The sequence below is a fragment of the Myodes glareolus genome, chromosome 23 (genome assembly GCF_982192425.1).
Source record: "Myodes glareolus chromosome 23, mMyoGla1.1, whole genome shotgun sequence".
Lineage (NCBI taxonomy): Eukaryota > Metazoa > Chordata > Mammalia > Rodentia > Cricetidae > Myodes > Myodes glareolus.
The window spans coordinates 33066826-33085294 of NC_142048.1; the positions used below are offsets into that span (position 1 = coordinate 33066826).

The 18469-nt window shown below is 46.9% G+C and overlaps 1 long non-coding RNA gene across 1 annotated transcript in view; it reads right to left on the bottom strand.

Annotated features, from left to right (window-relative positions):
• Window positions 1-1096: 1096 nt before the first annotated feature.
• The window catches only part of LOC148118332 (uncharacterized), a 32654-nt gene continuing 15281 nt past the window's right edge, over window positions 1097-18469 (bottom strand). Inside the window, exon 3 of the long non-coding RNA XR_015736132.1 lies at window positions 1097-1333. This is a non-coding gene — a long non-coding RNA (uncharacterized LOC148118332). The remainder of the gene's footprint in view (window positions 1334-18469) is intronic.

Below are 18469 nucleotides of genomic sequence, written 5' to 3' on the forward strand. Positions count from 1 at the left end.
TGTGTCGTGCAGTTGAAGCACCTGAGGACCCTGCTGAGCCCTCATATGAGGAATCGGGTGACTCTTCCATTCCTCGGCCACTGGGCGTTCCAAAAGACAAAAAGCGGGGTAACAAGTTTATAATGTTGAGCGCCTACTGTGTGCAGAAGATTGTGAAAGATCTTTCAGTAGGCGACATGAATTGCTGAAGACCGCAAACTTCCATTGCATCGCATACATCATCTGAGTGCCAGGCCCCAAGCTTAGGCTCTTAGGGGTCGAGTTACGTCACAGGCTATGAGGGAGAGGCGCATATCTAGACAACGACCATAAATCTACACAGGATGAAATAAGCGCAAGGCTGACGCTTCGTTTGAATTGTGAAAGTGTGTCTCAGATTCAGAAGCGGCTGGGCTCTAGAAGAGGAGCCCAAAACCATGAAGGATAGGTTTGGGAGTGACGGGATCGGAGTTCAGGTTTAGCACTGATTTCACCAAATGGTATCTCTGGCTTTAACCCTCATCACACGTGGCCTTTCTGGCATTAGCTTCGACATTTGGGAAAGAAAAGCTGTAGTGAGAGCAACTCCAAGAGCCTTAGGAGAGAGTTAAGTGAAGTTCAACATACACACACACACACACACACACACACACACTATAAACGGTTCGGTGGCGCCAAAGGCCGGAAATCCCAGCAAGTGAAGACAAGAGGGTCAGGAGTGCATTCTTGGCTATATAGAGAATTCAAGGCCAGCCTGGGCTGCGTGAGACTATCTTGAAAAAAGAAAAGAAAAATTGGGCCAGTGAGATGGTTCAGTAGATAAAGGCACTTACCACTAAGCGTGACTCCCTGGGTTTGAGCCCGGAGACCCACACAGTGGAAGGAATGAATCAATTCGTGCAAGTTATCCTCTGACCTCCACACATGCACCACGCCACCACATACAATAAATAAATGTAAGGAAAACATTTTTTTAACTTTCTTTTTTTAAAATTTATTCTTTGTGTCTTTCATATCATGCATCCTGATCTCATTTCCCGTTCCCTTGCATCCGGCCTCTTCCCCTGCAACCTACTCCCCACCCCCCACCTCCCACTCCCCCCCCCACACAATAAAATTTAAGATAAAAAAGGAAAAACAAAAAAAAGGAAGAAGGGAAATCTCATCATGGAAGCTGCAGTGTGGCACAGAGAGTCACACGGTAGACTCCTTTGTCCATACATCTTTACATGTGTGGGTTCATCGCAGAAATTCATTGGTTTCGTTCGAGGCCCCTGGTCTCCGCTACACTACCAACACTGGGGCCTCACCGGGACTCTTCCTGGACATCCTGTTGCTGCCCTGGGTCATGGAGCTGTAAGGGACAGATGGAAAGGACATTATGAACTGGACAGCTGTATGAAGAATGATAGACAACAGGGAAGTACATCGAAATGAACAGGACAGGCTGACAACACAGATAAAGTTGGCAGTGGGGGAGATGGCTCTTCATGAGCATGAGATCTCCAGCATCCACTTAAAAGCTAGGCACACCTGTAATCGCGGTGCTGGGGAGGCAGAGACAAGTGGGTCCCTGGAGCTCACTGGCCAGCCAGCCTAGCCAGATTTATAAGCTCCAGGTTCAGTGAGAGAAGAGACCCTGTCTCAAAAAGAATAAGGTGAAGAGCAATTGAGAAGACCCTTGATGTTGACCTCTGGCCTCTGCATGCACACCCAAACAGGCACATGTGACCCCCAACATATAAAAAGAATATGCTATTTGCAGAGGATGTTGCTGAGTAGACGAGCACGTGCTTGGCATGCGTGAGCCTCTGCATGCGTCCCTAGCACTACAAAAAGAAATCCGTTGCCTGATCATGGTGCTGCATGCCTGTAATCGCAGAATTTGGGAGGCTTGTGTGCTCAAAGCCAGCCCAACTACATAGCCAAGACCTCCTTTTAAAAAATAAGAGTACTGTGTGACTTTTAGAGTTTCCTGGAGAAGTAGGGTGTAGTCCTACCTCAACTAGATTTGCCCTGCCTTATTGCTGCCCATGGGAGGCCTTCCCCTCTCTGAATAGAAATAGAAGAGGAGTGGATTGTGTGTGTGTGGGGGGGGGGTGAATGGGAGGATAGTAAGGAGGGGAAAGTGCAGTCAGGATGTAAAATAAATAAAATTAATTAATTTAAAAAAAAGAATAGCCAGACATGATGTCTCATGCCCTGAGGCAGGCAGATCTCTGTGAGTTCAACACCAGTGTGGTCTACAAAACGAGATCGAGGACTACATAGAGAGACCCTGTCATCATCATCATCATCATCATATGGCAACAGTAAATAACAGTGTATGGCAGAATTAAGCCATTAATACATATGCCACAACAGCATAAAGAGAGAGTTATAGCTTGTGGAATCAAACATACATGGATTCAAATATTGCATCTGTCGTCTAAAAACTGTATGTGTGACTCAGAAGCTTTCTTAATTTTCAGTGCCTCAATTTCCCCACATGTAAAATGGGAATCACAATAGCTTCTGCCTCAGAGATACGAGGTGAGGTACCGACTGGGTGTCCAGCACTTATGAAAATGCCTGTCCTACTTTCCATTCCACTCAATCCCCAGGCAGTCCAGTCAGGCACGCAGTGCAGAGAAAGACGTTTCTGTCAATTATGGGACTTGGGGATGTTTGCACTGTGTGAGGAGAGCAGAAGTCGGTTAGAAGAAAGGAAAGCTGAAGGGATAGAGCCCTGGCTCAGTGGTAGAAATACAAAGTTGTACTCCTTGCTCAGTAAACTGGTACTGTTATCTGTCATTTCAAAACACCCTAATGGAAAAATTGGAAATAGAACCCTTTGGTCTCTAAAAAAAGATGATGTCATGGTGCAGCTGGGCCAGATGCCCAGGATGGACTCAGCCTTGAGGAGGAGAAGCAGCCAAAGCTGATGAGGCGCCTGCACCCCCTTCCAGCCCACGGTAGTGAATGGTTGGCTCATGACCATGATGGTGGTGCAGCTATTTTCTGGTTGTAGTTTGAGGATTTGGGGGCAGTGATTCCCCTGCTGGCTCTGGACATATTTGGGGTAGGTGTAGAAAGTAAAGGTGTTGTAAGCCAAACCTCTAGAAGTCCAAGTGATTAATCCAACATTTGGCGTAGGAGCCAAATTTCACCTCAGGATCCTGAGAGGACAGCTGGCCAGGGACAAGCAGAGTAATTCACTGTGTGATGATCACGTATTTTCTTTTCTGATTTTTTTTTTAAGTCGGGGTCTCATATAGCTCAGGCTGGCTTCAGACTCGCTGTGTAACTGTGGAGGACTTTGAACATCTGACCGTCCTGCCTTCCCCTCCCAGGTGTTAGGATTGCAGGCGTGTGCCATCATACCTGCTGTGGAGGACCGCAACCACATACTCCATTACAAGATGGCGCTGGCATCCGGTTTCACCGCCAGGTGAACAAGATAACGCACATGTGCTTGGTAACTTCCCACTGCTGTCCCTGCCTACTCCCGAGGCATCATCTGGGATAATGGGCAGCGGACCAATCCAAGAGTGACACGTCCGAAGCGAGGACTGTTTCCTATATAAGGGATGGGTTCCCTCATTCTGGGTCTCAGCTTTGGAAGCTTATGTTCTCTCTCTCAAGACGCATTAAAGCTTTTCTATAAAAGGATCCTAAATGTCCTGCATCATTCTTGCAGGCGAGACGGTAGAGCGGGACAACCTGCCATTCCCATATTCTTTTTATTTCTTTGCTTACTCTTGTGCGGTGCGAAGGCTCACACCTGGGGACTGATGAATGCCAGACAAGCGCTCCATTATCTGGGCTGTACCTCTTGTTTTTGCAGTGGTCGCTTTCACCGCAAGCCTTTGGTGGACAGTTAACAGGGGAAAGTGACGTTGTTTATCCCAAGTCTCAATTTGAATTCTGTTGCTCCTTGTTTCCAAACTCTCCTATTCCTGCCCAATAAATCCAAATCGTTAGCAGCCTCTAGAGGCCCTTCCTTAGCTAGTCCAGTCTACGCTTCCTGCCCTGCCTCCTCTCTGGTTGGCAGTCCCAGCTTCCTTAAATTGCTGGTCCTTGGCCAGAGCTTGACTTTGTTCATGTTCCTCATTACATCTGAAGTAATTTACCATTCAATGGCATCCCTTCTTCAAAGTTTAATCTTGACCATTTAAGCATAAAATTGTCTTGGGCTTCTCTAAATTATTACTACACTCATATTGTTCTTATGGGACATTTCCAATTTCGTAGCATCCAATTAGGACCTGGGGCAGGATGTGTGCTTTGCTCTTCGTCTCTCTGTCATCTTCCAGCCAAGTGTCTTTGACAGTAAAGTGCTGGAAAACATTAATTGAATGAGTAGCTATAAAAAGCTAAAATTTATCAGATTAATTGACTTTTTTTTAGTTGCAGACCTGAAAGATGGGGGAACAAGGAGGCCATTGCTTTTGGAACAGTTGATGCACTACATTTGTATCATGAGTCTCAGAAAAACACATTAGGGGACAAGAAGATGTGGCTTGGTAGTACAGTGTTTGCTTGTCTCGAGTGAAGCCCTGAGTCCTGTCCCCAGCATGGTATAAACTAGATGGGGTGGTGCACGCCTTGAGTCCTAGCACTCAGGAGGTAGAGACAGGAGGATCAGAAGTTCAAGTCATCCCTGCCATAGAGTGAATCTGAGGTCTGTCTGGGCCACGTGAGGCCCGAGAGACTATTGTTCTTACAGTTCAGGTATCCAAGCACTTTGTCTTGTTTTGTTTAATTTTGAGAGAAAACCTGTGACGTAGATGTAGAACAAAGGCACACGAGGACTGGTGGGCCTGGAGACGCTTTGTGCGCTGGAGACCAGCGCCATGTTTACAGGACTCCTTTGCCTCTGCAGGATGGAGCTGCGAAGGTGACTTGTATGGCCTGGTCCCAGAACAACGCTAAATTTGCTGTCTGCACAGTGGACCGAGTGGTATTGCTATACGATGAGCACGGGGAGCGGAGAGACAAGTTCTCCACCAAGCCAGCTGACATGAAGGTGGAGAGGATCGCGTGTGCTCCAACACGTTATCCGAGAAAGCTGTGTGATCTGCCTTCTAGCCGTAGACATGGGCAATGGTCTATGCTGTTTCTCTCTATAAACTTTCTGATCTTTGGGGAAATGTGTGTTTTCTTTTCTCTTTCATTTCTACTCATTATTTTTGTTTTTACTCCTAGTATGGCAGGAAGAGCTACATGGTAAAGGGCATGGCTTTCTCTCCTGACTCCACTAAAATCGTCATAGGACAGACTGACAACATCATCTATGTCTCCAAGATTGGTGAGGACAGGGGGTGGGCGGGTTGTGGCCACTAAAGAAGAGTTGGGCATGGGATGTGCCTCATTGGGATAACGATGGCATCAGGTGTGGAAGGCAGGGACTCTCTAGAGCCTGATTCTGCCTGCCCCACGTGTCCTGCAGTCCCATCCCTGGAGGGATGAGTGTAAGGCCAGTAGAAGGTCCCGAGAGCCAGTGCTGTGCTGTGTCATTGGCATAGCTACAGGGCTCCTTGGGGACCCACTCACTTCTCCATCAGGCCTCCCACAGAGGGACGGGAAGGGTTTCCGCTCTTGCCCCCTTTCCCCACTGACATGTCGGGCAGTTCATTGGGAAGTGATTTTTAAGATTACTTCCTTGCCTTTTGTCTGACAGGGGTGACAAGAAGGTTATCTGCAACAAGTTCATCCAGACGGTAAAGTTCAAAGATGAGCCACACCTGCTTCTCTCCTTGTAGATGTAACCAGGAGTTGCCTTATTCAACGTCTGACCCCGACTTGACCTGCTAAAGGATGGTGTTGTCACCTACGTGAGAGCACTGTTGTGTCCCCTCCCTCCTTCTCCCCCGGAGAGGACTAGAGTGAGGGTGTGGGGTGGGTGGCGGCTGTTCTGAGTGTGCCGGTCCACACAGGTGGGTCACCCTTTCACCCCTTCTCATACAGAGTGCTGTTGCCTGTCTGCAGTGGCCTGCAGAGTACATTATTGTCTTCGGACTGGCTGAAGGCAAGGTCACAGAGGAGAGGGAGACACAGGTTGGGTATTAGGTGGGGATAGTGTCCTGGGGTGCCGGGCAGTATGGTTCATCTTTCCCCCTGGAGCTCAAGTATGTGCCTGAGAAGAAGGCATGAGGACTAATTTTGTCATTTTGGGTTTTTACCTCTGTTTCTCGGTGCCTGGGTGACACTGTAAGTAGCCTAGCCAGACTTGTTTGGTTTTCAGTGTTTAGCAAATACTAAAAGTAACAAGTCGTCTACCATCTATGGGACGGACTCATGTGGTGGCGCTGACAACCAAGTGAGTAACAGAAGTAGACTGGGACTGTCGGGACAAAGCTGCGTCTGATGGAAAGGGGACTGTCACGGGGCGGAAGTCCCTCCCTCTGTGCCCACCTCTCTGCCTTTGCCCTCAGTTGCTCTGGGAAAGGCATTCTCTCAGGTCATGCAGACGGCACCATCGTCAGGTATTTCTTCGATGATGAAGGCTCCGGAGAGTCACAGGTATGAACGGCGCACACTCACTCTGGGGTGGGGTGGACATTCCTGGAGCCCTCCCTGGGACACTGCGTGTCTAAGCACCAAGAGGGCGATCTTGGAGAGAAGCATTCGGTGCCATCACGGAAATTTGCATTCAGGAGGCTAGAACTCACTATTTATAGGGAGGAGTGGGCGGAAGGGACCTTGAAAGAAAGGAAATAAAGACTCTAAGGGGGACAAAAAGTGAAAATTATTTCCATTTATGTAAATACATACATATACACAAATGTATGTGTATATATATACATATATATGTTTATGTAATGTATATACATCCAAATGCATAGGAGAAAAAAGTTAACAGCCCACCAAGATGCCTCAGCAGGTAAAGGTGCCCAGTGCCAAACCTGACGGGACCCTTGCCATGCAAGGACTGAAGTGACATCCGCAGTCATCCTCTGCCCTTCAACCATGTGTGCACGTGTGCAAATGTGCGCACAAAAACACACACAAATAAATAAGATGTTAAAGAATTAACTATTTTCTTGGAAAAAGAAAAGACAGACATAAAGGGAAACTTTGCTGCTTTGCTCTGTATAATTCAGTACTGCGGAATCGTTTACATTGTGAGTTACCCACATAATTAGTTAAATTTAGCCCTTGAAGCCATGTACTCTCTTGGACCTAGACAGTGTTGGTTACTGTGTGTCGTCTCCCTTTCGGTGGCTTTACTGGTATACACCAGAGGTCTCAACACACCACTGTGAGTACACGGCCAGTGTACACATGGCATGTGTGTGCTCATGATACAGAGACAGGTTGTAAAGCCTTCAGAATTAGGGCGTGTTGGTGTGGGGAAATGCTGGCAGGAAGGTTTGTTTTCTCTCCAGGGTAGGATGGCCCACAGTGTGTGGATCAGCTGCTAGGATGGATAGTTTCTAGGTTGGCATTTGCAGCGAACAATTGAAATATTCTGTCTCAGGGGAAGTTGGTTAACCACCCATGCCCACTGTATGCCTTGGCTTGGGCAACCAACAGCATCGTGACTGCAGGCTGTGATCGGAGAATTGTAGCCTGTGGAAAGGAAGGCCACGTGCTACAGACTTTCGACTACAGCCGTGACCCTCAGGAGCGTGAATTCACCACAGCTGCGGCAAGTCCCGGAGGCCAGTCTGTTGTGCTAGGAAGCTACGACAGGTAGGTCCCCTGGGCAGTTGCATCTTCTACTTTCTCTGTGAGCTCTGCCCTAGCCAAGCTGTTCTGAACCGCAGCAGGAACCTGGACAGAAGCAATGTCTGTTGAAAGGGATTCTCAGATTGTCTTCTGCTGGCATGCTGGCAGCTTCAGGATGTGCTGTGCTGCCTCAGCCTGGACTCCACACCAGAGGCCATCACGTTCCCCGTGTCCCCCTGCCTCGTCCCCACTACGCCATTGTGTTGTAGTTTGAGAAGAAGGCTGAGTAGCTGTCTTCATCTCCAGTGCCTGCACTGGCATGGTCTGTAACGTAGCCGCCGTTTGGTGAATGAATAAAGAAACAGCCAAGCAGCTAGGGTTAGGTCTCCTCTTTGTCTGTCTGTGTTTATGTCCTTCCAGTCTTGCGTGTCTCCTTAGGTTCCATCCTTCTTTGCCTCTTACACTTTGTTTCTTCCTCTTCCCACTCCTGGCAGTCTGTTTGCCTCACTTGTCCTGCTGTCCTGCTGTCTCTACTTCTGGCCTTTCTGTTGTTGTTGGTTTTTGAGACAGGGTCTCTCTCATTCTGTGGCCCCAGTTAGCCTGGAACTCACTAAGTAGACCAGGCTGGCCTCAAACGTACAGTGATCCTGCTGCCTCTGCCTCTCACCTGTTGGCCATTACAGGCGTGTACCACCACGCCTGACATCCATCTTCTTACCTGCTCCTTTCACCCCTACTCCCTCAACTCCCCGCACCTTTTCCCCTCCCATTAGGCTGCCTCGCTGGTCTGAGCTCAGAAATGCAGGTATCTGCAGTGGGAATGATGTGTAGGCCAGGAGGCCTAATTCTCATGGTGGTGATAACTCTGAGACCTCAGACCCGTCCATTCACGTGGGCCGCAGGGTTCATTTCAATATATGTAAAATGACAATTGGTCCTCTGAGTCACCGGTCCCTTTTAATGTAATGAAAATTATAGACATTTCCCAGGAAAATGCATATATATCAAATTTTATATATAATTTCAGGGTCCCTATGGGGTCCTGGAAGCTCTAACATGACTTGGTTTGGTTTGGCTTTGGTTACTGTTTTGTTTTTCAGTGTTTGGAGGCAGGGTCTCACGTTGCCCTGACTGGCTTTGAACTCCTGGGCCTCTTGTCTCAGACCCCTGGGTACTGGGATTATAGGGATGAGTCACCATGTCAACTGTCATAATTTCTATGTCTCCAGGTTACCAGTCTGTGTGCCGGCTGGTCTCATTGGGCATCCTCCTGCCTCAGCCTATTTGCCTTGTGCTTGAGGTCTGGGTGTGTGCCACTGAGCTTCACTGAGCCTAGCTCTCCTCAGAGGCTTCCTTCTCCGTCGTCTCACTTGTGCATTCATTGCTCTGGTGACTTCTCGCAGCCAGGGTGACATCACCAGGTCACTTCACTCATCAGCTCTCTCTGGTACTCAGTAACATGGTCACCCTCTTTCACTGTCTCTTCAAGACAGAGTCAAACGAGGCAGCTGGAGCTGGCCTACGAAGGGCGTGGCCTCAAACCCCCACTCTTTCTGCCTCAGATTTCTGAGGGCTGGGTTATAGCATGTATCACCATTTCTCCATGAGATCCTCTATCTAGTTGCCTATAAAACCAAATAAAACATTTATAATTCTAGACAAGTTTATTGACAGTATTTCTCTGTGTAGCCTTAGCTGTTCCTGACTGTCCTGGAACTCTCTCGGTAAACCAGGCTGGCCTCAAATTCACAGAGATCCGCCTGCCTCTGCCTCCCGAGAGCTGGGATTAAAGGCGTGTGCCACCACCGCCCGGCTAAGACCCAGTTTTTTAAGCATCTTAGAAAAATTGTGCAATATTGGTCATTTGTGGTCCCCATTGATATCCCTGAACTGATAAAATGTTCTTAAATCCCAACATGATTATCAAACCAGCCTTCTAGAGACCAACTGCAGCCCTCTACATGGAGGGGTTCGCTCTTCTTACCATGTCTTCTTTGCAGTGGATCTGATTGGCGGCTACAACATTGGTACTATCAGTCATGAGAGCCGTGTGGATTGGCCGGAACTTAATGAGACTGGGCACAAGCTTCTCTTCAGGGATCAGAAACTTCGTGTGAGAGGGGTTACTAGGGTTTTAGACCTGGGCTGGTCCACAAGCTGTTACCAGGGACTACGGGGGCAATGAAGGACATAAGTTCTTGGTTCCATATGCCATTAGCATAGCAAAGTGGACCAAGGATAGTCTATACCCTGTCAGAAGCTGTCCTAGGTACCCTGACAGACTGTTTACAGGCTGTGTCCTCGTGAAGCTGCTTCCCCTCCTCAGGTCCAGCTGCCCTTTGCCCAGTCCCACTGCCGCAGTGTGCTTTAGCCACACTTAGCTGAAGGCATGGACACTGACTGGAGTAGCCCTTCCTAGCACTTATGCAGTCTCTTGTCAGTGTGGCATCACCAAAGGTTTTCTTGTGATGCTTCATTCCAGTGAGAGCCACACACACTGCAGACTGTCAGCTCACTTAGTTTTGTTTGGTAGCCTTACCTGTTAATCTGGCCCAGGGTTACTCTAAGAACCTATACTCTATAGTCTGACCTTCACCTGACCATACCTTGAATTAGGTAGTAGCTTGTTTGGTCATCTCATACTCGACCAGTCAGGATATACCAACTTAGCACAAACTCCAAGGGCTGGCAACTCAACAAATAAATGACTGGTGGGTCATTTTACCGTGGGGAAAATGGGCAGAACCAAATGACATCATCACACGCCCTCCTTACTGTGCTGTCTCCTCCTCCAGCTGCATCTATATGATATTGAAAGCTGCTCCAAGACAATGATCCTCAACTTCTGCTCCTACGTGCAGTGGGTTCCCGGGAGTGATGTGCTGGTAGACCAGAACCGAAACAGCTTATGTGTGTGGTACAACATTGAGGCACAGAGAGTCACCATGTCCTCTATCAGGGTATGTTGGTACCAGGAGGCCCAGGTGTGTCGCTCTAGCTCACTAGCGCTCCAAGGAGAAGTATGTGAGACCGTGTGGTGTTCTCTACCCACCACCCACAATCGCTGTGATGAAACTGGCAAGCGAAACGTTCACCCCCCTCCCCATACTGGCCTGGCCTCCAGAATTATCCTTGCTTGCGTTTCCTGACCTTGTATTGCATTCCTAGAGATGAGGCCACGTTCCAGTGGCCCTGGGACTATATGAAGTCACCATATGGCATTCTTTGTAGTCTCGAAGATAGACCCTAGTAGGAGGGATGGTTCCATTCCATCATCCTTGTCCTTGTTCTTGGCCATTCAAAATTCCTTCTTTTTCAAATTTCACATCCAACGTTCTTTACTGTCCCATCACAACACCACACACACACACACACCACACACTCTATACACATCCTCCACACACATACCACACACATAGCACACACACACACACATACACACACACACACACCACACCATATACACATACCACATACATACCACACACATATGCAGGCCCTTGAAGACTCAAGTTAGCTACCATGTAACTTTCTCTCCCCACAGATAATATAGGACCTTGCAAGGCTTTGACTTTGGTTACCTCTCTTTTTTCTTTGTTGAACAGTATTTTCATTCTAACCTTTAAATTTTTAAATTACATTTATTTATTTTGTATATTTGTGTATGCATCTATGGAAGCCAGAGGACAACTTGTGGGAGTCTGCTCTTCCCACCATGCGGGTCCTGGGAGTGAATGCAGGCCAATAGGCGCCTCTACCTGTCGAACCTTCTCTCTAGTTCTTAGTGCTAATCTTCATTGTTGCTGCTGCTGCTGCTGCTGCTGCGCTGAAATCAAACCCAGGCTTCAAGCACACTGCACATGTATTTACCACTGTGCTTCCAGTAGTAAAGGGTTTCCTTTAGTTTTGATGATTTTTTTTATTTTGTTGTGTTTTTCTTTCTTTTTTTTGTGTGGGGTTTTTTTGTTTTTATTGTTTTATTTTGGTTTTGGTTTTTGGGTTTTTTTTTTAAGAAAATATTTATTTATTTATTTAAGAAAGGAAACAAACTATCTTTTTTCATTTTACATGCCAATCCCAGTTCCCACTCCCTCCCCTCCTCCCCTTCCCCTGCCTTTACCTCCTAAGTGCCTGAGTGCTGGCATTACCGACCTAGGCCACCATGCCTTGCTATTAAGATTTTTTTTTAACTTCCAAAATGGGTATCATTCATATTCAATTTCTTGTTCTTTCTCTCCTCTCCTTCCTCCCTGAGTGACCTGGAACTGGAACCTGTAACCCAGGCTGACCTCCCTGAGTGCTGGTATCACAAGCACTGGCCACCACACGTGATTTATGACGTTATTACCTTATATGGACAGAATTTAGATTTCCCACCAGCACATTTCTTCCTACTTTTTCTTCTTGCAGTGTTGGTCTCCCGTCAGGAATTATTTTTCTGCCTGGAGAATATCACTTAGAAATCCCTTTGGTGAGGGTCTCTTTAGTGGAAGATTATACTCTCTCAGGTTTTGATAATATGAAAGTAGCTTTGTTTAGCTTTTGTTTTTAAAAACACTTTGGGACTCAGTACCCAACTTCAGACTGACAGCTAACTTTTCTTAGCTTTTTGTAACATGTTATCCCAGTAGATAACCTGCATGCTGTACACATGTGTGCAGTGCCTGCTGAGGCCAGAAGAGGGCACCAGATCCCTCAGAGCTGGAGTTACAGGCCACTTGCTGTGAGTGCCTATCTTGGGTGCTGGGAACCAAGCTCGGTCCCTCTGCCATAACAGTCAGTGTTCTTAATCTCTGAGCTGTCCACTCTAGCCCCTTTGGTTGCTCCTAAAACCTACTTTTTTTTTGGATGTTTTGACACTTGACTACAATTTTTGTACATAGTATTTTTCCTCATGAAGGGGTCTTGCCATATAGCACAGACTGGCCTCAAATTTCAGGGCTCATTCTGTCTTCCTGCCCTGCCTCTTTAGAGACAGGGACCATAGTCACAGGCCACCCATCGGGTTAGAGGGTTTGGGGGTTGTTTTTGCAGTGGATGGCTAGCGACTGAACCTGTGCATTAGAAGTGAATTCTCTAGTCTGAGCTGTACCCCGGCCTTTTTACATGAATTTAAATGATATCCCATGCAGCATATGTTGTGTCTCATGTAGTTCTGAACACACACATCGTGCTCAGTCTTGGGAACTTCTCAGCCACTCTCTCGGAATGCTGTTGCCATTCTCCCAGGAATTCTAACTCAGCATATGCTATGTTTCTTGTTCCGTCTTGTTTGCCTTTCCAGCTTCTTCTGTGTCTCCTGCTCCATGAACATTCTAGATGACATCTTCAGATCCATCCTCAGCTCACGGGCTCACTCTTTTCCTTGTCTGCTGCTTATGCCACAAGAGGAACTTGTCCTTGTTCAATGTCACAGGCTTCATTCCCATAAGATTTGATTTAATTCTCTTTCCAGTGTGCCCAGCCACTCCAGTCTTTCCTTAGTTAATTTTCCATGTCATCTTTATATCTTCAAATATGTAATATTTAATTTTATTAAAAAGCATTATCTATAACTGCTATTTTTAATATCTAAAATGCTTAAAGACCTAAAATTATTGTTTATAATTACAGTTTATTCTTTCATACTGGTTGTGTTTTATTGTGTGTGCTTGCACACATACACCCACATGTCACTCTGAAGGCAGTCTCTACTTGTTTTCCTGCTGAGATGGTTGTTTGCTTCTGTAGCAGTCAGAATTCATGTTAAGGCTGTGCTCCACTTGCTTTGGTGCCCTTTGCTACAGAACAGGGGAGGCCGGGTTTACTCAAGAGACTCTGACTCAGCCCATCCATGTGCTGAAGGGCCCGAGGCTCATTTTCGGATTCATGTGTTCGCCTTCAGAGCAGCACCCCCTTTCCTGCTGCTCAGATTTTAGCTTCTTGGCCTTTGCTCTTCTGTCTGTTCTCTTTTTTTAAAAAAAAAAATTATTTATTTATTTTGGATTTTCGAGACAGTGTTTCTCTGTAGCTTTGGAGCCTGTCCTGAAACTAGCTCTTATAGCCCAGGCTGGCCTTGAACTCACAGAGATCCTGGGATTAAAGGTGTGCGCCATCACCCGCCCAGCGAAAAAATGTCATTTTACTGATTTGTTTTGTTTTGTTTTGTTTGTCTTTTTAAATTTTTTAAAAGAGGGATGGGTAACACAGAGGTGGGGAGCATTCTTAGTGATTTCGTCGTATGAACTGAGCAGTGCATGAAAAGAAAAAGTATGTTCTGGGTTCGGGTTCAAGTTGTAATTTAACTGGAGAACCCTCAAGAATATCTCAGTCTGGGGCCTGGGGAAATGGTTCCATGGATAAGGGTGCTTGTTGCCAAGCCTGATGACCTGAGTTCAGTCTTCAGAGCCCACATGAATAGACAAACACATGCTAAATAAACAAATGTGAAAAAGTAATTATATAGATATATATTACAGGGTTTCTCTGTGCAGCCCTGGCTATCCTGGAACTCACTTTGTAGACCAGGATGGCCTCAGACTCACAGAGATCCACCTGCTTCTGCCTCTTGAGTACTGGGATTAAAGGTGTGTGTTACCACTGCCCGACAAAATAATATACTTTAAAAAGAATATCAGTCTAAGAGTTGAGAAGATAACTCATTTGGTAAAGTGCTTGCTGTTCCAGTAGAGGGACCTGAGTTTGAGCCCCAGAACATTCAGCAAGAAAGTGAAGCATTACACACTTAAATCCCAGAACTGGAGAGGCAGAGACAGGCAGACCCCTCGGGCTCAGCCCAGCTTACTTGGTAAATTCCAGGGCCAACCTGAATTTCAAGAAAGAAAAGGTGGAAGCAGCTGAGGAATGACACCCGAGCGTGTCTTCTGGCCTGCTCACATGTACAAGCACAGTCATGTGGACACACGCAGTCACACGAGCACCCACAGTCTGTGCGTGCACACACACCCCTTAGTCTGTTTACAACTGAAGAACTGGATGCCACTCCTTGTATTCTGTGCAGGGTGACATTGTAGGTCTGGAGCGAGGTGGAGGGAAGACAGAGGTGATGGTGACCAAGGGTGTGATGACTGTGGCCTACACCCTGGACGAGGGCCTGATTGAGTTTTGAACAGCCATCGATGACGGCAACTACACCCGGTGAGAGGCTGCTGACAACCAGTGTGGTGGTGAGCCGATGTGGGCATAGGGGATGCCTGCAGTGACTGCTCAGTGGGCTGTAATCATGGGAGGAGCCTTTCTTCCCCCCTCCTGCTGCCCCAGCAGCACCAGGGTTCCTCTCTGCTCCTTGAGATCCTGCTTCACTCCTGTGCTTTCTTCCCTCCCTCTCCAGGGCAACAGCCTTCTTGGAGAGCCTGGAGATGACCCCAGAAACAGAGGCAATGTGGAAAACCTTGAGCAACCTGGCCCTGGAGGCAAGGCAGCTCCACACTGCTGAGAGGTGAGTGCATGGAACTGAATGCTGGCAACTAGGAGGCCTGTGGGTAGTCACCTATGGGCTGCTTCTGTCCTGTGTGTGGGCACTGCTCCCCCCACACCCCACCAACAGTATGAGCCTCCCCGGTGCACTCACTGCAAACACCCTCCTACTCTAGATCAATATATCTTTTAAAAAATAGTTTTAAATTCTGTGAATAAGAATGTCAATGTGTGGGTTTGTGCACATGAGTGCCAGTGCCTGCCAAGGTCAGAAGAGAGTGTTGAACCTCCTGAAGCTGGAGTTCCAGGCAATCTTGAGCCACCTTGATAAAGGTGCTGGAACCAAACCCCAGTCTCCACAAGAGCAGTACACACTCCTGATTGCAGAGCCGTCCCTAATATGAATATACCCTAACGTTTTAGCTTCTCCTTTACAAAGTTCTCCTTTAACAGGTTGTTTCTTGTTTGTATTATTACTGTTTATATATTTAAAGTTTTTATGTTTTTTAAGATTTAGTTACTTTGAGCTGGGTGTGTTTTAATCAGTTTTCTATTACTGCGGCAAAACACCATGACCAAGGCAGCCTATAAAAGCAGCACGAAATGAGCTTACAGTTCCATGGGGTTAGAATCCATGATGGGTGCAGTGCAGGCATAGTGGCCTGGACAGCTGAGAGCTCACATCTTGGAACCAGCAAACACAGCACTGGAGATGGCAGAAAGCTTTTGAAACCTCAAAGCCTCACCCTCACCCCTTTTCCAACAAGGCCACACCTCCCAATCCTTCCCAAACAGTTCCACCTCCTGGGGACCAAACCTTCAAACATCTGAGCCTGTGGGAGGCAGTCTCATCTACACTGTCACATGTGTCTGTGTGAGGGTCCATGTGTGGGTATGGCCACATGAATGATGGTCCCTGCAGAGGCCAGAGGTGTAGGATTCCCCTGGAGCGAGAGCTTCAGGCAGTTGTGAGCCTTCATATGTAGGTACTGGGAATTGAACTCAGGTCCTCTGCAAGAGCAGTACACACTCTTAACCACTAAGCCATCTCTGCAGCCTGCCCAAGCATTTTAAACGTACCTCTGTGTCTTTCCTGGATGTGACACAGAGGTAATGAACACATTTGGGACCTCAGATTCCTTGAGATCAAACATTGGTTCAACTTTTCATCTTGTATACACTTAGGTCATTCATCCTTTCCAACCCTGGGATTTGGTTTTCTTCATACAAACTGGGGGCACTGATGACAGCATTTACCACACAGTATTAGAAAGAAGAGTGGCAATGGTAATGGTGGTGAAGAACAAGAAAATCTGCAAAAGACTTAGATGTAAGGGCTCAGTAATGTCAGCTGCTTCCCAGAAACAGTTTGAGCTTTTTCATATACACCCCTCCTCCCTCGACCCCATGTAAACTGTCTGCAAGTCCTAAGGACCCTACCTTGTCTGTCCGTCTGTCTGTCTATTTACCTCTCCCCCCTCTCTCCCCCCTTCCCTCCCTCTTTCTCTCTATTTGTCTACTTTTTACCTTTTGAGGTGTATTTATTTTATTTTTACATGTATGACTGTTTTGCTTGACATAGGTACCCATGTATGCCTGGCACCCATGGAGGTCAGAAGAAGGCATCAGATCCCCTGAAACTGGAGTTACAGATGGTTGTGAGCCGCCTTGTAGGTGCTGGGAACCAAACTCTAGTCCTCTACAAGAGCAACAAATGCTCTTAATTGCTAAACCATTGTTCCAGCCCCATCTTGTTTTTTGTCTTGTTTTTTCAGATTTTGTTTTTAAGCAAAGTCTTGTGTAGCCCATGCTGGCCTCAAATTTCAGATATAGTCAAGGGTGACCTTGGAGTTCTGATCCTCTTCCTCACAGTGCTGAGATTGCAGGCTTGCACTGCCTCGCCTGGTTTATTCAGTGGTGGGGATCAAACTCAGAGCTTAGAGAACACTAGAGTGCTCAACCAACTGAGCTACATCCCAGCCTAGGTCTGGCCATACGACCACCAGTGCAGACCACCAGCATCTCCCACCCTCAGTCATGCAAAAGCCTCTTCCTTAGCCTTACTGATTTTGGCTTTATCCTTCAAAATCTGTCCATCACACAGCGGGGACCCACAGTGTAGACCAAGTTGACCTCAAACTCAGTGATCTGCTCAGACTCCCCAGTGCTTAGGTTAAAAACCTGTGCCATGACATTTGACCTATTTTTTTTTAACTAAGGGGCTAGAGAGATGGCTCATCAGTTAAGAGCACTGGTTGCTCTTCCAAAGGTCCGGGATTCGATTCCCAGGACTCACCTAGAAACTTATAGTCTTCTGTAACTCCAGTCCTTGTGATCCAATGCCCTCTTCTGGCCTTGGGGAAAACCAGGCATGCATGTGTACAGACCACATGGAACATAGACATATATGCAGACAAAATACCCATACACATAAAATGAACATTTTTTTTAAACCATCAATATAGGACCAGCAAGATGACTCAGTGGTTAAAAGGTCTTGCTGCATAAGCCTCCTACTGATGAGCGTTCAATCCCCAGAACCCACAGTAGATGGAGAGAATCAACTCCACATGCACAGCATAACACAGGCATGCCTGCATTCACCCACATGTAATACATACACACAAACAATAACTAAAATAATTTTAAGACAATCAATTAGAGGCTGGAGAGATGGCTCAGTGGTTAAGAGCACTGGCTGCTTTTCCAGTGGTCCTGAGTTCAATTCCCAGCAACCACATGGTGGCTCACAACCATCTGTAATGAGATCTGGTGCCCTTTTCTGGCATGCAGGCATACATGCAGGCCAAATACTGTATACATAATAAATAAATATTATCTTTTTTAAAAAAGACTATCAATTAGAGGCCTGGGGCTTGCCTAGCACACGTGACGCCCGGCTTTGATCCCCAGCACCACATATGCAAGACATTATAGCACATGCCTATAATTTCAGCATTTGGGAAGTGGAGGCAGGAGGATTAGAAACTCCTTGACTATATAATGAGTTCATGACCAGCATGGGCTACATGAGACCCTGTACATAAAACAACAACCATAAACCCGCTGTGTTGTATAACTGTTTTTGCCTAGAATTTTCCAGTAGTTTACTCTTAAATTCCATATAAAACTTAGAATGCTTGCTGTGGCCAGGGGTGCAAGTATTTGCCTCTGCTTCTTTCTTAGGCCAGTTATCTGCTTGCCCAGCAGTTTCTAGCCACATTGTACCCCTTGGCTCTGAGCATGCCCTCCTCATCCTTGCTGGGCGTGTGTTGCACAGCCATCTGCTCTGCCATGTCTTGCCAAGACTAACTCCCTTAACTTGTTTTCTATTGGCATAGATTAAGCATATACACTAATGGGTTTCCTTATGGTGTCTAATTCATTTTTACCATATTCACCCCATTGCCCTCTCCTGTCC